This window comes from Lepisma saccharinum, chromosome 3 (genome assembly GCF_977018435.1).
Source record: "Lepisma saccharinum chromosome 3, izLepSacc3.1, whole genome shotgun sequence".
NCBI classification, from domain to species: domain Eukaryota; kingdom Metazoa; phylum Arthropoda; class Insecta; order Zygentoma; family Lepismatidae; genus Lepisma; species Lepisma saccharinum.
Genome location: NC_139231.1, coordinates 82,421,291 through 82,445,801, shown reverse-complemented (window position 1 = coordinate 82,445,801; position 24,511 = coordinate 82,421,291). Strand labels below are relative to the sequence as shown.

Below are 24,511 nucleotides of genomic sequence, written 5' to 3'. Positions count from 1 at the left end.
AGAGAGTGAAAAATGCAAGAACCAGGTCAGAACTTGAGGTTTTCATGTTCATCCAAACAATAAATGGTTCTATGAGTTTTCTAAAATCCAAAAATGATATTTCATGGAAGAAGTCGCACAACGTATAATGAGTAGAATTTCCTCCTTTTAAAGATATGTCTTGCACGGGTTGTTTAAAAGTTGATAGTAAAATAGAATAATTATGCATTATTAAATGTAGGAAATGAGAAAAACCTATCTGATATTCGACCAAAATAATACTATTGTATTTTGATGTTAACCGCCAGACCTGCAAGAGTTCTGGCAACACCCTTGTTTGTTATAAAATAAATTGATCTCATTCGCGAGTTCATTTAGGAATCCACAAACACTGAAATGTTGATTCGACAGCTTCTGTTTGATACCCACATGCAGCATCGCATTGACACACAACGCACACCTTCAATTCGTGTCTCTTGGCCTATTTCTTGCAAAATGTGAGCACTGGTTTCTGCGCTTCATTGCCAATGCCCTCTACCGTGAAAAAAATACAAGCTTACATCCTTCCCGAGGCAGGCAACTGTGGGTGTGTGCTGTCTGCATGAATTTCTTTGTCACGATCAGATGACCATTAAACAGGTAAGTTCTCTGCACATTCTCAATTTGTATTAATGCAATAGAGACTATATTGTCATAAAAGATAATAATAAAAACCATAGAACGGCTTACGATACGTAGTTTCTGAACAATTTTCGACTTTGTGAGCTGTCCTATTGAACCGTTTGAAACGAAATGTACTCAGCATGAAAAGCTTACAAGCTAGAGCCTTTGGCTTTGAGCATGCTACGTTAACCATACCGCTATGAAGGCTGGCAGGTATTTGCAATTTTCTGATTTTACGTCATTTGTCTTCCTGTGTAGGCTAATCGTAATAATCACGATGAATGGTGGTCAGATGAAATCGATGAGTGGGCACATACAAAAGAAACTCTCATAGCCATAGTCTCAGACTTTATGGGGTCAAGGCACTTTCTGCCCACCCGTCCTCAAGAAGTACATACATTGTACATAAAAATATATTGTCAATATTTCCCCCTCCCCTCCAATACACGGAAACATCAGTGAGTCTACTGTGCCGATGACCCTCCGTACACCCGCGAGAAAGTGGAAAATTTTGTATTGTTACTAGTGAGGATATTGTTTGATATGAACGCTTGCCGTTGCTGTTAGCTGACGGAGGTACGTTATAACAGAATAATTAGCCTTTATATGATATATTTATAATGTCATGACGTCATATCTGTGTGATATGATTTGCAAATGGAGTGTTACTTTTTGTGCGTTTTTATTTTATTGTACATACGTAAATTATTTGACTCACCAAAGAATAGAAAATATTTTTGAAAGCAGTTGTACGTACTTGTATGTTTCAGTGTATGTAATGTAGGATTATCGTGAGTATCAGTTGTTGAAAGTGGACTATGCTGATGTGACGTCAGCAGTGTCACATTATCTGCTGGTGGTGCATTTACTCATGCAGGTAAAACATTCTTTGGTGAAGTTCGTGCATGGACCGGTGGAAGCCATAATAGGAAGCGAGAAGCTCATAGTTTAGCGGCATAGTAAAAGAAATGTGTGAGGTGTAGAGGACGATATCACAGGAATGTGACAATGACGTTAAGAGTACGTTCGAAGATATGCCATTAGTGTAAAAACTGAAAAGTGATTTCTTTGCCACTGTACACATTTCGTCCCAAAAATGAATATATTCAAGGTATGTGTGTGTCTATTTCTTGCTGATATGATCGGGTTCATTTGATAAGGAGTGTTAGATTTAATGCTGTTAAGTTCGTTGGTGGCTACAGTAGTTTTGAGTTTTTGCCTGGTCTGGTGGCGTTAACATTTGCACGTTCTTTTTGAGTGCATGCAAACGTTTTCTTCTTTTACGGATAAAAAACTGTAAAAATATTCCGGAATACGATAAATTTCTCTTCATTTTGAGACTAAAAATGGACCCCAGTTCCTTTTGTTTTATTGCGATTTCATCATGCTACGAATTCAATTTTAACATGGTTCGATTTCGATTTACTTCTGTTCATACTGCGGAGTTTTAGCGATTACTTAAGATTTTGTTCAATATATGCTTTCGTAGTTAGGCAAGGCAAGCCAGGTTTGGTTCTCTTAGCATTAAAATAAAGTCTCTAAATGCATTCTACTGAGGTTCCGATTTACGATTAATTCCCACTAGTCTACGATACTTAGTCGCTTGCCAACAGAAAACACGTTGTCCATGTGAAGCGCGCATGCTTGCGTAAGGTAATTTTTATTTAAGTTGTTTTTTCAACATAAATAAGTTTATTTCGAAATCCAAACAGTGCTCATTACTTTAAGGAAGGTTCAAATTTCGTGTGACAATGGTTGCCAAAATTCTACGATAATTAGTTTTCCTGCTAGGAGAATTTGAAAAAAAAAATGTTAAAACAATCTGAACCGTTAACCCAAATGTGTGTTACTTGTGGTTCCGCGCCCAAGTTTTAGTTTAAATAAACCATCGGAATTTATCAATTAAAGAGAATCTGCCCCGGAACTGTGAATCTGTAGGGCATTGTTCCATACATTGAGGGAAGTTTCCGTTCTTGAGGATTCGTAGCGTCGAAACAAGGGAGCAAAAAGAAAACGTTAAGAATAGTTGTTTACCTTGACCAATATTGTGAATTCCTGCAGAATTGTTTTCATTAAAAGTTTAGTATCCCCGAAAAGTCTGAAATTCCTTTCTTTTCTTCTTTTTCACACTGGTACTTACGTATTCTGCATTCCTAAGGATTCTTGAAGGTGCCATTTCGTTTTTTTTTCACGCAGATAATCTCAATTTTCGACATCGAGTAATTCCTGTTTGTTCGTTTTCGCTTGCGTTACACGTAATATGGCTGAGAAATCTTGACTAGCGTTGTCGATGATCAGTGGTTATGCAGTGTTGCAACCTTAAAAATACCTACTTTCCTGTTACTGATTTTGTATTTTTTTCCAGGTTCGAAAACCCCACGAACCATGCACGTAGCCCCACAAACCATTCATAAATAGCCCCACGAACCATGCACGGCAAGGTTAGGTTCGGTACGGTTAGGCAAACATAGTTAAATTTGTCATTTTCAAAATTGTCATGTTCTTGGAAAACATCGGTGTGGTTGGAAAACCTGACTGGGGGTTACATCATCGAACGCACGCAACATTTGATTCACGTAGTGGAAGGACATAGAGGCAACAGCTTTCGTGCATTGGAGAGACATTAATCTTCAAAAACACATGATTTACTGGCGAAATAAAGTACGCGATGGAAAAAAAAACACTTCCACGACCTTTCAAAAGTGTACTGAAAGTCAGTTCGGTAAGTACTTTCTCCTGTAACATTGAAGAAATATGTTTCAGGCATACTAAAATTTTACCGGGCCCCACATATTTTCGATATCTGCCATCTTGGAGGTAATGTGATAATCACCACCCTCCAGGTACCATTTGATTTCAGGCTGGGTGAGCTTTGGAGCCGCTTTATGCGGGGACAAAGCCGGAAGAATTCCGACCTTAGATCACCCACCCTGGGTTTCCCGCTTGGCAGTCAGCCTATAATCAAATCAGGCTAGAATTTCACGAGAAATGCAGTGGTGAAGGTTCCTTCAACCTATATTTAATCACGAAAAAGTGATGACTGCATGATTGTAACAAATGTATCATTTTCCAGGTGTGAGAAAACAGTGTCATATATATATCACAACACATCAATGTCGTTGGTGTGTTCGAAGCAGACGTAATGTGGTTCCCCTAAGCCTAACCTGTTTCTATCATGAATTGTATCCAACCTAACTCCTTTACTTTTCATAGGGGGTGTTATTAAAGGACTTTTGAATGACCCTGTAGGCCCTTGTATGTGACTTTGTCAACATGTGATCAAGAATTACACACACACACAATTATATATGTGTAATACTATATATATATATATATATATATATATATATATATATATATATATATATATATATATATATATACACATACACACACACACAGGGTGTCTCATCTAACATTGCGACCTGAAATATTTCGTGAACAACAACAAATGAAAAACTGCTTTCGCAGATATAGGTATGAGAGGGGCTCATGAAATTAGTGGACACAATACATACGTTCAACTACGTAAGGAAGTACGATTTTCAACACAAACTTACTTATTTTTTTAATGGAAACCCCATTTTATTTTCAGCTCATTTGAAAGTTTGGCGTTTGTTACATTGTAATACGTCAAGTAGTTCCCAAGTAAATGTAACCTGAAATTGACGCTTGAAACAAACCTTTTTCAAAAGTTGATTCGTGTGTCGTAACATGCATGTCCCCCTTTTGACGCCATTCGTGTATCGTAACAAACATGTTACTCTTCTGCATAGTATGCGTTGTGCTTAGGAAAGTTGTTACGTTCCCAACAACTGCGGGTTGTACATAAGTAAACTCTAACAAATTATCTGAAAGGTTCTGATACATCTTTCTGTTATCAAATAAGGGTTAATTAAAAGTATAAATTTTAAACATTCCGCCATCAGTTACATTAACATCTTTCTAATTTTTAATTGGCGTTCATTTATTTACGTCATAATTTTTAGTACATTGGAACAATCAACTCTTCTCTCGTTTGGTCATGACAAATCTTTAAGTTTTCAACTTTGAAACTTTGCAGCTTATACATTTTTCCTTCAAATTGATTTATCAAATAAAGCAAGGGCGTAACAAAGTACACTGATTTACCAGATGTTTGTGATAGTGTATACGTACGTCAGAACTGTTTCTGAGAAAATAGTATTTTCAGACTCTGAAAAGGCCGGGATGACACTTATCTATGGCGAGTGTAGGAAAAAAGCAGCACATGCTTGCAGGCTGTATGCATGACGACATTTGCGCTCGGCTCTGCCGACCGGCATATTGAGGGATGCGACTTCACGCTCAACTTCAGGTTACATTTACTTGAGAACTACTTGACGTATTACAATGTAACAAACGCCATTCTTAATGATTTTTTCCGTACTTTCAAATAAGCTGAAAATAAAATGGGGTTTCCATTAAAAGAAAACTAATTTTGTTTTGAAAATCGTAGATACTTCCTTACGTAGTTGAACGTAGTGTGTCCACTAATTTCATGAGCCCCTCTCATACCTATATATCTGCGAAAGCAGTTTTTCAATATTTGTTGTTCACGAAATATTTCAGGTCGCAAAATTACATGAGACACCATACATACATATATATATATATATGTATGTGTGTGTGTGTGTGTGTTTGTGTTTGAAGATAGGTAGGTAGAGGGGGCATTTGGTAATGTTTTGCGGGGGGGCCAAGATTTGTAGATCCGGCAATGCTAGTATGTTTACAATTTTGACAAAATATATTGTGTATTTTATCGCGTCGAAAGCCGGAAATAGTTCATTTGGTAACGTCCGCTTTAGATGTTGCTGTGAGCCATGATATAAGGTCGTTTGTTGTAGTCCCAGTGATTCGATAATAAAGCGGCAGAGGGTCTAATGGATTCCACCAGAAGCCACTCAGGCGTCGGCCATCAGCAACTACTTCCATATCAAGAGACCTCTTGCGGCGTTTACGAGAAGCTAAATGGATTAACCGATTTGCCTAACTAAATTACAAGGTTAGCAAACCGGGTCCTTCCGCATCAGTGGCAAAATGGCATAAAAAAACAAACATCAGTTTGTTTACTCTGTGCAGATACCTAAATTGAAATGAACGAGCATTTGGTCATTGCGCTTACGTTTGTTACCGAAGTAATTACTCCCACTTTGTTATCGGCAGTGGCGGGTTCCAGGAATGTCGTAAAGGGGTAGGTGAGGACAAATCCATACACCCAAGAAGGATTGATGGGGTTGCTGCAGCTCTTCAAATTCATGAGCGGGAAAAGGAATATTTTTAGGAAAACTTTGGGGAAAGCATACATTGGGAAGTACGAAAGCTTCACTACAGCGAAAGTTCCTGCAATATCTTATCACTGCAGTTATAATATAAATTTCGTACTAATTTTCCAACTGATCCGTACTAACGGAATTGATAGGTTTCCTCTACGATTTCTCTTACTCTCACAGTACATATCTAGGGTGCTCGGGAAAAGGTTCATAAGTCACAAGCTACCATATTCTGTTACTTTCTTCTAAGTCTCAATGAATCAATTAAAGAAAATATTCTAAACAGTGATCATCCAACATCTCGTATCATGCCTGTAATGTTTGCTATTGAAAGAATAAACATAAATGTTTTTACATGAGTGCTTTTTCTTCGAACAGCCCATATATATGAATGTCAGTTAACCGAAGAGTACAGTGGCGTTTAGAAGGGACCCCATTCTTACACCCCCACACCCTAGCAGTCTAGAAAAGTTTGATAATTCAAAGAACTTTTATCCCTGAATAAAGTTTATATTTAATGAATAGTTTTCATGTGTCTTTTCGTTTGTTCTGGAAAATCCTATTCATTTTTCTTATAAGGGTTCAAACTCTCCCAGAATAAATTTCAGGGTACTATACACTGTGCATATTTTCGGAAAAGCACCAGTCCTATTTACGGAAAATGTAAATAAAAATAATATAATAGATGGTGTTAATTACGTTTATACTTTTTAAAATTTATTTTACGTCGGTTTTTTTTGCATGGCTGCCCTGTTTTCGAGTGGAGACGAGTCCTTGGTGAGACCGGGGACAAAGTCCCACCCCATACATCACCAATCTCCCAGGGATATCCATTAGATATCCACAATGTCCAGATCAGATCCATGGATATTATGGATATCCATTGGATGTCCATTAGATATCCAATTCTGGATAACCTTGGGACGTCTATTGGATATCCAGAACTGGATATCTAAAACTCGACCAATTCTTGATATCTAATACACAGTCTAAACGTGTGTAGAACTGGCTGTCAGAAACATTGTTCAATTCCGAATATCCAATACGTAGCCAGATCTCTTCCAAAACTGGATATCCAAAACATATCCCGATCTTGTCTAAAGCGGGATATCCCAAACACATCCAATTCTGGATATCCAAAACATATACCGATCTTGTCCAAAGCGGGATATCCAAAACACATCCAATTCTGGATATCTAATACATGTCTAGAACTGATCCAGAACTTGTTATCCAACAATGAACGTAAATAGGATGTGTTTGGAGTATTAGAAAATGGTCATAGTATTCCCGTTGTGTATACTTTCTCATGTTTTGTTAGGCATGCATATTTTGTTTTTGACGAAAACATAAAATGTGAAGTAACACATTGTAATGTTAATTTTTTTGAGTGAGTGAGTGAGTGAGTGAGTGTGTGTGTGTGTGTGTGTTTGTGTTTGTTTGTTTGTTTGTTTGTTTGTTTTTTTTATATTGTGTAGTAGTTGTGGTGTGTGTGTTTATATTGTGTTATAGTTGTGATGTGTTTGTGTGTGTCTTGTGTAGTAGTTGTGATGTGTTTGTGTGTCTTGTGTAGTAGTTGTGCTGTCTAATGTGTTTATGTTCGTCTTGTGTAGTAATTGTGCTGTCTAATATGTTTGTGTTTGTCTTGTGTAGTAGTTCCTCCATTCATATCGGGGGTTAGGCGTAGAGCTGACAACTCTGCACTGTAAAAAGACATGTCAAGAAACAGAAATATAAGGCCATGGATGTTCCCAAGGTAAAATATTCCGGAGGTAAAATAGTCCCCCGTTCGGATCTCCGGGTGGGGACTACTTTGGGAGGTCCCTGGACTAAGGATAAGATCTACGTTAGGAATAAGGATATTAAATTAGGCACCTGGAATGTTCTGAGCCTTTACCGGCCTGGGGCATTTCAGTGTACAGTTAATGAGATAGTGAAGTATAAATTAGATGTAGTAGCTGTCCAGGAAGTTAGGTGGCCAGGAGAAGGGAATTGTAAAACTAAAAATTATACTTTTTTCTATGGTGGTACTGAAAATCATAATTTTGGAACAGGCTTTTTCATAAATAATAGAATTATCTCGGCTCTTAAAACAATAGAATTTATTAATGATAGGATATCATATGCAGTTTTACAGGGTAGGTGGTGTAAAATTATTTTAATAAACATACATGCACCAACGGAAGATAAAGATGATAATACTAAAGATGATTTTTATACAGAGTTAGAACAGGTCTTTGATAAATTTTCTCAGTATGATATGAAAATTCTGTTAGGTGACTGTAATGCACAGATTGGCAAAAAAGAGACATTTAAACCCACGATTGGTAAAGAAAGTCTTCATGAATTAAGTAATGATAATGGTATAAGATTGATTACTTTTGCAACCTCAAAGAATTTAATTGTGAAAAGTACCACTTTTAAACATAAAGATATCCATAAATATACCTGGTCTTCTCCAGATGGTAAAACTCATAATCAGATAGACCATATTCTCATTGATAAGAGAAGGCATACTAGTATAATTGACGTTCGTACACATAGAGGTGCTGACTGTGCCAGTGACCATTATTTAGTAATTGCTAAATTAAGAGAAAGACTCTCAGTGATAAATCATAAGCAACAAAATCTAAAAGTTTTAAAATTTGATACAGGAAAGTTTGCTGATGAAAGAATTAAGAAAGATTACCAAATTAAACTGTCAAATAGATTTGATGTTTTGCAGGATTTAAATGATGATGAAAATATAAATGAAACCGACGTAAATAAGAATTGGGAGCACATACGTAATGCAATAGAATCAGCAGCTAAAGAAACTATAGGATACCATAAACCAAGAAAAAGTAAGCCATGGTTTGATAATGAATGTCATAATCTAATAGAAATAAGAAATCAGGCTAGACTTAGGTGGTTAAATAACTCGGATGATACAAATCTAAGCAATTATAATACAATAAAGCGAGAAGTTAACCGCACGTTTAGAAGTAAAAAAAGAGATTACTTGAAAAGCAAAATTAACGAAATTGAAACAAACAGCAAAAATAAAAATATCAGAGATTTATATAAAGGTGTAAATGAATTTAGAAAGGGGTGGCAACCTAAAGTAAACTTGATAAAAGATAAAGACGGTGATTTTCTAGCTGACCCAAGCGATATTCTAAATAGATGGAAGAACTACTTTAATGACCTTTTAAATGTCCATGTAGGAGATAAATCAGAAGTGAATGAAGTACACACAGCAGAACCTTTAGTTCCAGAACCTAACTTGACTGAAGTTAAAGATGCTATTAAAAGGCTTAAGAATAACAAAGCACCTGGCATTGATTTAATACCAGCTGAGTTAATTAAATATGGTGGAAATTCATTAATATGTCAAATTCATAAATTAATTTGTTTAATATGGAATAAAGAAGAAATCCCTCAACAGTGGAAAGAATCCATAATTGTTCCTGTGTTTAAAAAAGGTGATAAAATGAACTGCAATAATTACCGTGGAATTTCTCTACTCTCAACAACATACAAAATATTGTCTAACATTCTTTTAACAAGACTAACCCCATATGCTAATGAAATTATAGGTGATTATGAATGTGGATTTAAACGTAACAGATCAACTACAGATCAAATTTTTCACATCAGACAGACACTTGAAAAAAGTGGGAATATAATCAAAATGTCCATCAGCTATTCATTGATTTCAAAAAAGCATATGATTCGGTCAAAAGAGATAAATTATATAATATATTAGTAGAGTTTGGAATACCTAAGAAGCTTGTTAGTATGATAAAAATATGCACCAGTGAAACAGAAAGTAAAATTCGTGTGGGTAATAATATGTCTGACAAATTTATAATTCATGATGGGTTAAAACAAGGAGATGCATTATCTCCATTGCTCTTTAATTTTGCCTTAGAATATGCTGTTAGGAAGGTAAAAGAAACTAAAGAAGGACTAAAATTAAATGGTGTGACTCAGTTGTTAGCATATGCAGATGATGTAGACTTACTGGGGGATGATATAAATACGATTAAGAATAATGCTAAAATATTTTTCAAAACTGCTAAAGAGATAGGTTTGGAAGTTAACAAAGAGAAAACTAAATATATGCTTACAGGCCGAAACCAAGTGTTAGGTAATAATCAAAATCTAATTATTGATAACAACTCGTTTGAACCAGTTTCCAAATTCAAATACTTAGGAGTAATATTAACAAATGAAAATTATATTAAAGAGGAAATAAAAAGTAGGCTTAATTCAGGAAATGCATGTTACTTCTCTCTTCATAAACTTTTGTCTTCTCGTTTAATATCTAAGAAACTAAAAGTTAAAATATACAAAACAGTAATTTTGCCTGTAGTATTATACGGGTGTGAAACTTGGTCCCTTACATTAAAAGAGGAACATAAATTGAGAGTATTTGAAAATAAGATTCTTAGGAAAATATTTGGACCTAAAAGGGATGAGGAGACAGGTGAGTGGAGAAGGTTACATAATTTAGAACTACATAATTTGTATTCATGTCCAGATATTATTAGAATAATTAAATCAAGAAGACTTAGGTGGGCAGGCCATGTGGCACGAATGGGAGAGGAAAGAGGAGTTTACAGGATTCTTGTTGGGAAACCAGATGGTAAGAGACCTGTAGGAAGGCCAAGACGAAGATGGAGGGACAACGTTGAGATGGACCTAAAGGAAATCGGTAGGGATGGAAAAGAGTATATAGATCTTGCTCAAGATAGGGACAGATGGAAGGCCTGTGTTGCTGCAGCCATGAACCTTCGGGTTTAAGAAGGCTAGAGAGTTAGTTAGTTTAGTTAGTTATACTTTCTCATACTTTATCTTGGAAGTGATCCGGAAATGTCCAAAACATATCCATTTCTGGATATTATGTATGCGGACAAATGGATATCCAAGGGACGTCCAATGGATATATATTGGATATCCAGAACTTCCGACCCACATATCCAAGGGATATCCAATGGATGTATTTTGGACATTTGTGTGCTGTGTGGGTTGCAGTCGCTAGATGGCACTGGCAAAATGTAGAAAAGAAAAGTTTTCGTAACACAAGTAATGGTATATTTGATTATAGATATAATGAAAAATTGCGTTTTAACACGCTTCGAAAGATGTGTGAACATTAAGCTACAAGGATGAGAAGAACATTGAAAGCAGTGAATAAAAATTAATCTCCCATGACCAACCCTTCTGATTCATGACTATACTATAATCAGAAGCTATAGCCTGTACATTATCAGTGCTTAGTTACAGATCGCTTAGTTCATTGAACTATCCAACTTGACTAGTGCCTATTTTAAGAGGAAACAAGAAAATTAACAACAAACATTGGTGGTTGACTGTTGCATGCATTGCATCTTTTCATATCGAAATAATATCCAAATGTACTATGTAGTCCAAAAATTGTACTTTTCGTGTCCATACAATATCCAAAGTATGTACAAAAATGTCTAAATCAAAGCATAATGTACAGATTACGTCCCACTTGATGTCCAAAAGTGATCCAAAATGTAGAAAACATATCCATTTCTGGATATCTCCGGGATATCACGTATGCGGACAAATGGATATCCAGTGGATGTCTTTTGGACATTCCTGGATATGTATTGGATATCCAGAACTTCCGACACAAATATCCAAAAGATATCCAGTGGATATCTTTTGGACATTTGTGTGCTGTGTGGGACGGTAAGTCTCGAGAGATCATACACCGTAGTTCGAACCCTTGGTAAGAATGTACTACATAGTTTTTGTTCTCGCATCTGTTTCATCATTCATCCTCATCGTCGCGATTATACTAGTGTAACCACAATAAAAATGGGACCAGGGAATTTCCGAACATGTTGATCTCTAAGAAAGATCGAGACCAGACTGCTAGAGTCGAGACTAGTTAAGATGAGATCCGATAGTCTCGTCTCGGTAGTGAATGGAATATATGATATATAAACATTACACTTGAATCTATTTTGACATATGCTTGTGTTGTGTGGTAACATAGCGCTACATATAAATCGACTCCGAAGTGTACAGAACAAGACCCTACGAATAATAACAGATGCAGATATATACGTTTGTTTCAAATATGCAGATACGAGACATGGTCGACCAAGAGACCCTATATTCGACTTTAGGCAGTAAAAAAAAAAAAAAAATCTGGACGAAACAGTCTCACCATCCAAACCATACAATCCACAATACAAGTCAAAGGGAACCAAGAAGACCTATCCAAAAAATGCTGTGTGTTGATCCATAAGAATATGTAACTTCACATACTACGTATCAATTAAGTACTCGTCAAACCCCCAGCCGTTATAAGAGATATCAGTGACCGGGTTACGCTACTCACTCGTAGCTACCCAATTTTCTCACGATGGTGGGTTGCCACCGGTCCTATACACAGGCCGAGTGCCCAGAGACTGAATCCAGGATTTTTTTTAAATCCCAACGTTCCAAACAGTAAAAATATCAATTTCCTGACCAGATCGGGAAATGTTCGGTGTGAGAAATGATGTAAATTTATCGACAATGCAAATCTCGAATCCTACACGTCATTTCACAGTCTCACACGTTAATCCCCCTCCCCTTTCCGAGTATATTAAATTATTAACCAACATATCTGTTCATTTTATATACACACCTATTCATTGTATAAAATTTTCACAAAATTCTGCAACTGTAAACCTGTAGTCAAAATGTATCCAGCTATGGCTTTATCTACGTATATACATATTATTACTTATATCTTTGTCGTATCATTATATTTTTTCAAAAATTTGCTTGCCTATTTCATTGCGTATTGCAGAATTCACAAAAATTCAAACAAGTTCAAAAGGTGACCAGAGAATCGGCGTTCAAACAATCCGTGTTACAAATTGTGCAGAATGTAGAGTTTAGATATATGAAGTGCAACAACGAAGGAGAGTTCTTGATGGAAAGAACAGATGTCGCGTGACAGTGCGCTTCCTTCTTAAAATGCATGCTGTAAAAAAAATATAATCTTTGCAGATCTAAATACAATGTTGTGCATAGTATTTTAAAGGTTTTAATCTCTGTTATTTGTTATATTTGAGGAAAAGTATAAAATAAAGCAGAAAAAGCATTAAGCATAAAGTGTCAAAGGGAGCCAAGAAGACCTATCCAAAAAAATGTTGTGTATTGATCCATAAGAATATGTAACTTCACATACCACGTATCAATTAATTAAGTACTCCATCTAAATGTAGAATAAGTAGATCGGATCTACTCTACACCTATGTATATGTGACTCTTGTCATGTATATTAGAGATTCTTTGGTTAATTACATGGCCACGCATCATATCGAAAAAGATGTTCTAGTGGTCAAGAATGTTTGCTATTTTTCACAGTGTAGTGAATTTACATTGTTATGTACCTGTACTGGGATTTGAGAAAATTGAATATTTGGAAGTCTAAAATTGTATTGAGTTGTGGTTAACATGTTTTTGCTTTGTTTCTAAAGAATTACATTCTCATATGCCGGAAGTTTTGTAAAAAAATAAAAAATAAAGTAATGTGGCCATTCCACATCCAGGTTGATGTCTGAAACATTAATTTTTACATGCATAAATAATTAAAGCAAGTCTAAATCTCTTGTTAAAGTATAGCTTCAGTTCTCATCTTAACCGGCCTTGTGGTTTTCATTGAATAAAAATATATATTTTCTTATTTTAAAACTATGCTTAATTAGGGGGTGATTAAATAAATGTTAAGAAAAAGGGGGGGAAAAGGTCAAGAAAAAGTCAAGAATTTTGGATTTGTTATTTTGGTATACACCCAGACAGGGCATCAAAGTTCCTGAAACTTCAATTTAAACAAAACCGCCATGATATTCTTGATCTTAAAATGGCTTTGATATGCGATGAGTGGCTTAGTGGTTACAGATTTTATGTTGTTTAGTTGAGCTGACCACAAGTTGTTTTCGGCTTGTTTTTATAAACGTGTATCTATATTTTCAGAGACCAAAGACCAGACCGAGAAGAGAACGAAGCAAGAACAATTGAAGAGTTTGTCGAGAACGAGCCAGGAACGTCTTCGACAGCGAATTTCTTTCGACTGGGCTCAACGGTGGACGAAACATTTTTGAGGTAGGTTCTACTTCGGTTGCCTGGGTATTTGGGTGATTGTATTTCTCCCTCCTTCCCACTCTCTTGCTATTCCTCTTTTTATTTCAACGTTATTTGTTCTACCACAAGAGATTCTGAAAATAGGCTATCACACTTTTAAGGTGAGCTAGAGCCCACCCGTTGGCTACGCCAGTGTGCTATGGACCCGTTCCGAAAGTCGCACGAGTTTAACGCGTTAAACGAGTTATGGTAACTGGCTGTCCCATAAGTGCTTCCGTGCGTTTCGTGAGGTTCATTATACTGTCCCAAAAGTCGCATTCCGTGCGTTTCGTGCAAGAACGAGATTCACCAAACGCACGGGCCAGGAAGCTGGTTTGTTTGGTGAGAATCGTCTGTTGCTTGCTAACGCGCGTGCTGATGGATTCAAACTGCACTAGTTCGGAAAATGTATTATAATTTAACAGATAGCGATATAAAGCAACATGCACAAGATGAGTATGCATTAACCGTTCTTAGAATGTGTTGAAAATGAGTGAGTGTGTCCACAATAGAGTTTATTTTTGTCGTAAGGATATTCATTCCGCTGGACGCCATGCGGAAACTTTCTCTAAACAATACGCTGCGCCTGCGCTTTCGCAGTCCCATAAGTGTCCCATAAGTCTGTAAAATAACTGGTTTCACCAGATTCACGAGGCCAGTTATTTTCGTTGAATGCGTTCGTTTCGTTAAGACTTTCGGAACGCACCCTATGTTCACCCTTCACGAGACGAGACCAGATTTGATTCCAAAAATCAACAGATTCGTGTGCTTTAAAAGAGTATTGTTAACGATATAGACTCTGCCAATTTCCCGGGCAACACCCAATCAGTTTTGTGCATGTCCAACGCCGAGCGCATTGCTACTGATGGAAAAAATAAAAATAGTCCTCCACGGGCAAATATGGCGGCGGCAGTTAATACAGGCACGTCTCGCAGCGTGAAATTGGGAACACTTCAGTTCTATTCCAAGGCTTCTAATTAATCCTTAATTAAACGTTGCGTAACAACCTGGAACAATGCTCAAAGTAAATTACGTGCTGATTTGTTCTGGGTTTTTTACGCAAGTCGCAGCAGTGACAAAGCATGCTGCCCCACCTGTCAGGAAGCTACTAAAGTGTAAATCACCAACCCTGAGACCTTCTGTAAACAAACCGTCTCGCCGATTCGATGTATCACTGAACACGGAGACCTTCGCACGCATACAACTCGCCATGTTGAAAGTGACACTACTTCCTTGCTGTTCACATGATTATTTTTAGAAAATAACCAATGTTATAAAATGTCATTATGTACACAAATCTCTAAGCTTATTGAAAGTTACAATGCATATTCCTACAAAATGTTCACACTTATCTTGCCTTGCCATGTCACCAAGTTTTTTGGCGGAACAAAAATCGTTATTAGGATGATTGTCAAAGTTTCCAACCGCAATAAATTTACGAACTTTCTATGTCTTGTTTTGATCATCATCATCATCAATATATTTATTGGACTTACACATTGCATATGGCTGTTTATGCCCATCATATATTTTATTTACATAAGATACAATTTACATAAAAACTAACTAACTCTCTAGCCTTCTTAAACCAGAAGGTTCATGGCTGCAGCAACACAGGCCTTCCATCTGTCCCTATCCTGAGCAAGATCTATATACTCTTTTCCATCCCTACATATTTCCTTTAGGTCCATCTCAACGTTGTCCCTCTCATCTTCGTCTTGGCCTTCCTACAGGTCTCTTACCATCAGGTTTCCCAACAAGAATCCTGTAAACTCCTCTTTCCTCTCCCATTCGTGCCACATGGCCTGCCCACCTAAGTCTTCTTGATATAATTATTCTAATAATATCTGGATATGAATACAAATTATGTAGTTCTAATTTATGTAACCTTCTCCACTGACCTGTCTCCTCATCCCTTTTAGGTCCAAATATTTTCCTAAGGATCTTATTTTCAAATACTCTCAATTTATGTTTATCTTTCAATGTAAGGGACCCAGTTTGGTACAGTCATGTTCAAAAAATCTATCGCATGGATTTTTTCTGAGTCCAACGTCTTACGAAATTATGTTGGTAGCTCTGAAACAAGAAAGTGTTGTGAAATATACGAATCTCTAATCAGAGTGAAGTTCGATTCGGAGGAGCAGGAGGCGTGACTCACGGTCTTGTCCACAGGAAGTTCAACCAATGCAGCATTTCCATATATAAGATAACGTCCCCATTGGTTAAATATTGTTTCAATAATGTGAATCGGCAGAAAGATTGCGCAAAAGTATACTTTGTCGTTTTAATTGCCTTTAATCGTTTCAAATTAGTATTAAATTGTCCAAATTATAGTTCACGAGCTTAATATAATGTATTCATGTATGTGTTTGACAATCATATATCACTCATTAGAATAATTTTCACATTGTTTTCACTACGTGAGATGACATTTCATTTACATTTACGATAAAATAGTGGTTTGGGTGTAATAACAGTTTTCATTAATTAATTTAGAGATGCATTTTTATTTGTTCAGTTAATGATTAGGTTAATTCGTTATTTCTCGCGAAAAGAGGGAACCTCAACTGAAAGAAAATACACAACTTGTATTATTGAGGTCAAGAGTTCGTTTTAACATCACTTTTTGCACACATAGGCTAATCACGACTCGGCATACATTTAAATTGGAATCTGAAACATTATGCGACCTGACTGGAACTCGGAAAAGGACACACTGATTACAAGACGTCGATACATTACCACTTGGTCTGGCGAACACCAATAATAATGAGGGGTTGTGGGAGTGGGAGAGGGTGGTTTCTGATATCTTCTATAGCGGCTGAGGGTTCGACGTGCTGACCAACGTCACCTCGTTGCCAGTTGAAGATAACTCTAGGTCGGGAGATAGCCCATGGCCCTTCGAGGTTTTAAAATATGAAAACTATTCCTTCCGTAAATCTAATTTCTCGTCATTGTTACGTGAGATTTCTTTTCAGTATGACTCCTGCAATACTAATTAGTTCCTAAGTGAGATAATGCGATGGACAGATAGATATTAAAATATGAGTTCACTGTTTAAAAAACAAGCATTAACACATTTTTATATTCACATACCTCTTAACAAATTCCTGAGCACGTCACTACAAATGAACCAATCTAGTGCACACTAGAGCCTTGGCTTATCGATATCTACCTATCTACCTACAATTACAGTCAAACCACAACCTCAATTTTCGAAGCTGTAGCCTCTCCATGTAAAACGATTGCGTCGTAAATATAGTAGATTTTGCTTAAATGTTCTGTGACATTCATACCACCTTTATTTCATTTGCTACAAAGGAGCGTTTGGGTGTGTTGTTTATAAAGAGGCGGGTGGGGATTATATTTCTAATGCATATTGAACGAATTGGTCTTGACACATAATCATGCCGTAAGAAGGAACAAGCTCGTGGTGTAGTGGTTATCGCACTGGGTAGTCACTCTAATGGTCGTAGGTTCAAATCCCCACGGTGGCAAAAACTTTTCGTAAACTTTATTCGTTCCCATTGTTACTATTTGAATTAGTCTTCTTTGAAACTAACAACGGAAGATTATACAATTAACTCTCTCTCTTTCAAAATGGTAATATGAGGACAGGTTTCTTATTAAAAGAATTGGAAATTTTAGTGGTCTCAACGCATCTAAAATCCAAAATACTAGATCGACGTTATTTTCTACTGAATTCTAAATCCACGTTATACACAGATAGGCTAATGGAGCCTGGACCTACAGTTTAAAGTGAGATACGAACCACTATGTGTCTTCTCTTGTTATCCTGCACTGAACCCCATTTTTAAAACAAATTTACATTAAATATGGTATTTATAAGATAATCATCATTGATTTGATTGTTTTTATTACTGAACGTCAAATAAAACATTTTCCACAATCGCCTCTTCGTCCCATCTCTCCCAATATCTTTCTGTCCCTCTCTTTTCCCCCTTCCCCACCCCCCACACACATGTATCAAAATAAATATTTCTTAGGTTTGTATGTGTATAAATATAACATTAAATACCCCCAAAAATACTATTTATTTTCTACTTTCCGTCACCCCTCTCCCACTCCCACAACCCCTCATTATTATTGGCGTTCGCCAGACCAAGTGGTAATGTATCGACGTCTTGTAATCAGTGTGTCCTTTTCCGAGTTCCAGTCAGGTCGCATAATGTTTCAGATTCCAATTTAAATGTATCCCGAGTCGTGATTAGCCTATGTGTGCAAAAAGTGATGTTAAAACGAACTCTTGGCCTCAATAATACAAGTTGTGTATTTTCTTTCAGTTGAGGTTCCCTCTTTTCGCGAGAAATAACGAATTAACCTAATCATTAACTGAACAAATAGAAATGCATCTCTAAATTAATTAATGAAAACTGTTATTACACCCAAACCACTATTTTATCGTAAATGTAAATGAAATGTCATCTCACGTAGTGAAAACAATGTGAAAATTATTCTAATGAGTGATATATGATTGTCAAACACATACATGAATACATTATATTAAGCTCGTGAACTATAATTTGGACAATTTAATACTAATTTGAAACGATTAAAGGCAATTAAAACGACAAAGTATACTTTTGCGCAATCTTTCTGCCGATTCACATTATTGAAACAATATTTAACCAATGGGGACGTTATCTCATATATGGAAATGCTGCATTGGTTGAACTTCCTGTGGACAAGACCGTGAGTCACGCCTCCTGCTCCTCCGAATCGAACTTCACTCTGATTGGAGCATCGTATATTTCACAACACTTCCTTGTTTCAGAGCTACCAACATAATTTCGTAAGACGTTGGACTTAGAAAAAATCCATGCGACAGATTTTTTGAACATGACTGTACCAGTTTCATAGATCGGAGACACATTAAAATCGCATATTTTGTGTTTCGCATGGTTTGTACTTACCAATTGTGTATTGCGGAACATAGTTCAAGTGGCCATTATGCTTTTTACACGGAAACAAACTCAATTTTTCACATTCTGAGTATTTTTTTTATTCCTTTCTTCGCTTCCGGAACACACACTATGGCGGGCACATCTTGACTCAAGTTGTGGGTATGCAGTGTTTCAACCTTCTTCACCGAAAAATACCTACTATCGTGTTCGTCACCGGTGGAAATTATACATTATGCACGGGTAGCTGACGGATAGGCCCACGAACTATTATGTACCATAGCTGACCGATAGCCCCACGAACCATTCACGGATAGCCCCACGAACCATTTCCGATAAGGTTAGGTTTGGTTACGTTAGACAAGCATAGTAAAAAGAAAAAGGTGGTTGAAACACTGACAGGGGCTTACGTCATCAAACGTACGCAGCATCCGGTTGTCATAGGGCAAGCAAATGAAGGCAATGGCAATTGTGCGTCGGTGAGATATTTCTCTTGAAAAATACATGATTTCTCGGTCAAATATATTCCACGATGAAAGAAAATACCTCGACGAACGTTGTAAACCTTAAAGAAACTCATTTCCGTAAGTAGTTTCTTGTGTAAAATTGAAGAAATGTGTCTCCGATGTATGAAACTGTTATACCAAGTTTCACACCCATATAATACTACAGGCAAAATTACTGTTTTGTATATTTTAAATTTACATAAAATCTACAAACAAATTTCAAATACACTCCTATCTATATCAAACCTTAGAAATGTACATTACCATGTTATATCATTTTGTCTAAAAAAATGCAAGTAAAATATATTCAATTCGCATGCAAGAAAGAAGCCAATTTTATGGGAAATGATTACTGGTGCAAAGAGTTAATCATAAAGGTGAAGCAATAAGTACAAAAGAAAGAGCATTGGGAGACGTCATTTGCTGCAGCGTATCCCATAGGTACTAAAATTGGTCGTTGTTTTACCTTACTTAATGAATCCTGTAACAATGCTGGATCTTTGTGTGGATTATTTTACTTCTATGAGTTTGCAATGCTTTCTGCATGCACGTGGTTTTGTTTACGGGTCATTCCACATCAAATCAACGCAAAAAACTAAGATAAAAAATATAGCTCTGATATTTCATTGCTTACCTACTAAAAAAATATCCTATACATTGATTTCCCTTCAAAATTGAATATCAGTGAGTCTTGACCCTAAAATTCAGCCATTTGCATTAGATGTGGTGAAAAAAGATACGGAACATAAAATGTAGTTTGAAATGTACTGAAAACAATGTTTTTTACCCTAGATTTCTATAATTTTTCTTAGCTGAGTTATCATAATTATCGCAACTGTCCGCATAGGCCAAAAATGTTGCAAGTCATGAAACAAAAATGGCCGCCATTTTCAAACTAAGTATAGTTTTAGAAAAATAATGCCTGTTTTGAACTACCCTTGTACAGGGGTTACAACGACAAACAAATGAAAAATCTTTAAAATGGTCGAGCGACCAGTGCTGGACCATTTGGTACGGATTGACCCTGAAATTTTAGGCAATTTCCAAAAAAACGGAAAATTTTCGTTAGAAGGAATAAAATAAACAAATTTGATTTTTTGTAGAGATAGAGCATATCTTTGCATTGATGTACTGATTTGATTTTCAACATCAAAAGTTTTTGGTTCCATCATACCCACATGATGAAAATTCAGATTTTCGTAACCTACTTTTCCCACAACGAAAATTAGGCTACAAATCCATTATTAGTCTTTTTATAGGCATATGTAAATTTTTTTGAGTGCTAATGTATTTTTTCTGAAATCCTCATTATTTCATTGGACTTTGTCTAAAATTTCAGAGAGATCTGATGTTTGGTTAAGGAGAAAAGAAATAAAATATAAGCAAGGGTATCTTGTGTCGAGGGTCTCAAAAGTGACAGGCAACACTGATTTGATGACATTTCAAAGTGCTGTAAAATGAAAACCGTTTGAGATATTGAAAAAAATTTAGGGGGTTTCTTTCTACTTTAAAGGAAAGCTGTATACCAAATTTCATCGAAATCGAAGTTGGTGGGTGTCCTGACCTTGTTGAAATGGCGTGGAATGACCCTTACAGAAGGTGTCAGGGTTGGTGATTTGAACTTTAGATGAAGCTTTCTAGTTTGCAGCCATCCAGGATATAACTGCTTATTCTCCATTTACTGTAAGAATAAAGTTAATGTAAACAAAAGCACGTGACTTCTGAGAAATAGCTCCTTCCCTGTGTGTTGGTTCTCATGTTTTGCCCATGAATATATTGGTCGTAGCTGAACAGGCCATAATGCAATTCCCAGGATTTCTATAGCTAAATGCAGCTTGAATGATATGACTTTATCACATCTGCTATATTCATGCGCGTAAGACTTCTGCACAAGTGCCATTGGAATAACCAATGAGATTTCTCATAAGCCACGTGTATTTGTTGCACCGATACTAGCCGATACCATTGTTTTTGAGTTGCTAGAAGCGAGGCCAAAACCAATTGTCTTTTTCCATTTCAAAGTTTCGTTCACCTTTTCCAACTTACCTTTGTTTTTTTAAAAAAATGAAAAATATTTGTGCATTTGTTAAATGAACCTGTACTCAAGTTTCGAGGAACAGCAAGTGCGTGACACAAAGATCTGTACGCAGATAAGACTCGCAGTCAAGTATCTTGCAAATCAAGCCTAACGTGAAATTATCCCCATAGGAGTTCGCTGTTTCTGTTTAGTTCTCTCCGAACGAAGTCTACCAGCTTTTTTGTTCGTACAGATGCGGTCTCGTGTAACACAATAACCCAATGAGGTCCCGAAAGCCAACGATGCACCTGTTGGTATTTCTTCCGCACTTTCTTTGGTGTTTGCAAACATCCCTCTCTTTAGTGACCTCCCGCAGTCAAAAAGGTCATCGTCTTTGAAAGTGGTGGACGTGTCTCAGACATAGTACATAGCATATACCTGGAAATCTAAATACCTGGGCTAATCACCCTTTACCTTTCCAACTTTAGACTTTCGTTTGTCCAGACTGGGTTTCAGCAGGCGTGTTTCGGCACAAGAAACGCGGCAGGGGAATAATTTTCTTTGAACGACAGATGACGGCAATTAGTTTCTGGAAAGTGTAATGATTGGTCTGGATTTCCTCCCACGCCAAGCGATAGAAGTGTTGTCACGTACACAAACTGCGTTGCTTTTCTTTGAAATAAAGGACCATAGATGGCAGCATGCAAGAGGAACAACGGTTATAAAAGATGCTGCATAAATAAGTTTGGAAAGTGGGTAAGAGATGGCACCACCCAGGAGAACTTATACGATTGTAAATAGAGACAACGGAAAGAGCAGATGTGATGAAATAACGATTGTATATATTAATACTAATTATAAGGAAATAAATAAATAAGTTTAAAATAATAACAGGATATAAATAAGGAGAAAAGGGGAATTATCATTCAGTAATGACATAAGCGATTAATATACAAAAGTAAAGAAGTCGAATTGCAATTTCGATTTTGTGTCTATTACAGTTCCCACGAACTGAGAGTTTCGTGCGGCTTTTGGGTTGTTTTCCCCAGGTGTAGCGCCATTTCTCGGCAGCACCCAAGCACATTTGGAGGCGCATACATTGTAGCTCCAAGTTAAGGTTAGCGCCGGCCAGGCGGCGATCTTTAACTAACCCCTTTCTCTTTGTTTATTTGGAAGATCGATATTTACGTCAATTGGTATAAAGGGATGCCAAAGAAACGAGGAAAGAGAGGAGGTAGAAAAACAAGAGAATCTATTCTGGCAAGACGAGTAAGGGAAGGAGGAGAAATAATACAACCTCCAATTATCAATTATGATCCACTGGGTCTTTTGCACGACGTTTCTAAACAAGAACGTGGATATAAGTTGCAGCATATAGATATACATACCGTTCCAGGGAGTGTATACAAAGATATAAAGGGAAGCTCATTTAATGATCCACGGACAAAGAATAATCCAGATAGCAAGGATATAAAATGTTCCTTAGAAAAATCAAGGAACGAAACAAAAGATGTAAATAAAGAGTAACGAAAGGATGAGGAATAAAGATGTAAATATACAGAAGAAGGAATATTAGCGATTATAAGAAGAAGAAGCCTTATTAATTGCAAGAAGAAGGCAATTTAATGATTAAATACAAGGAGAAGAAGATTCATTAATCATAAGAAGAAGATGCCATATTAATTATAAGAAGAAGATGCCATATTGATCATAAGAAGAAGAGGCTATAAGAAGAAGAAGACATATTGATTATAAGAAGAGGCTATAAGAAGAAGACGCCATATTAATTATAAGAAGATGACATACTGATTATAAGAAGAAGAGGCCATAAGAAGAAGATGCCATATTAATTATAAGAAGAAGATGACATACTGATTATAAGAAGAAGATGCCATATTGATTATAAGAAGAAGCCCAAGGAAGATTAGTTAGAATTAATAAAAAATAAAAATAGAAGAAAATTACTGTATGAAAAGACTTCAAAAGTTATTTAATATTTGTACATAATTAATCAAGAATATAGTACGAATTGTACCCTCAGTAGTGTGTTAAATCCATTGTTTCTTTCCATATATTTGTAGCGTTAGTAACCCTGATCTGTGCCCAGAGGTATCTCATTGTATCTCCCCTGTGCTAAGCTGGTAGGTGTTTACGCGAGGGACGTGGCAGTGTGCATTTAATTTTTCTTAGAAAAAAAATCATTTGCCGAAAGTATATCGAAAGCAAAGTTACTTCGGAATATCACTGTACTGAAGTCAATCGCCTGATATAGAAGCAAGAGACAGGTAAGTTCTCACTCTCCCCTTATATTTCGTTTACTAATTATTATTCTCTTTGTTAAAGGACGAAAAAGAGACGAGATTGGTTTCACATTACAGCTTTGCTGCTAGTTTTAGACGTCGTGTCCGGGGCTGGTAAATCGCCAATTATTCGTGTTCACGGATGATTTATGTTAGTTTGAGAAGAGTGATCCCTTAGTTTCAGAGGAGGTTGAAGAGGCATGATGTCATTTTTCAACATTGGGGGAGAGGAGGTCGACGACCACACAATTTCCTTGCTCTTAGCTTAACTTAATATTTCTCTAATATTTGAAACATCTGATGGATTGTCACTTTAAAAAAAAATGTAAAGTTGAGATGCATCGTTGCAACAGAGCATCGTTTGATGGATTAATTTATTCATCGCCCCTCGTATCGGTGGGTATCGGTGAGAGTATCGGCATCGGTATCGGTTCAAAGTGGTATCGGCTCAGTCCTAATAATAACCCGTGGCTTGACAGCCCTTGAAGGGCCTAGGCCGATCTCCTGACTGCTAGTTTCCCTCATAGGGAGGTCATAAACTGGGCGTGCCCCCCTGTATTTTCGACACTACGATGGTTGAATTCGTGATATGAACACATACCTGATGGTTTAAGTGTTCGCAATGCAAGTGTGAATAAAAGCTTTTTCCGGGCGGTGACGTTCCCCTCAACGTTCTGAATAGTGTTGCCCACGG

At 36.7% G+C, this 24,511-nt stretch overlaps 1 protein-coding gene across 4 annotated transcripts in view; it reads left to right on the top strand.

Moving 5' to 3' along the window:
* Positions 1-531: 531 nt before the first annotated feature.
* Positions 532-24,511, top strand: part of LOC145985867 (E3 ubiquitin-protein ligase SIAH1B-like) — a 55,963-nt gene continuing 31,983 nt past the window's right edge. For 3 of the 4 annotated variants that reach the window (XM_083119978.1, XM_083119977.1, XM_083119974.1), the window contains exons 1-2: positions 532-618; positions 13,926-14,054. The gene's annotated coding sequence lies outside the window, so the exon portion shown is untranslated. Of the gene's footprint in view, positions 619-1,133; positions 1,219-13,925; positions 14,055-24,511 lie in introns of those variants that run through there. The other variant, XM_083119975.1, reaches the window with a different exon arrangement.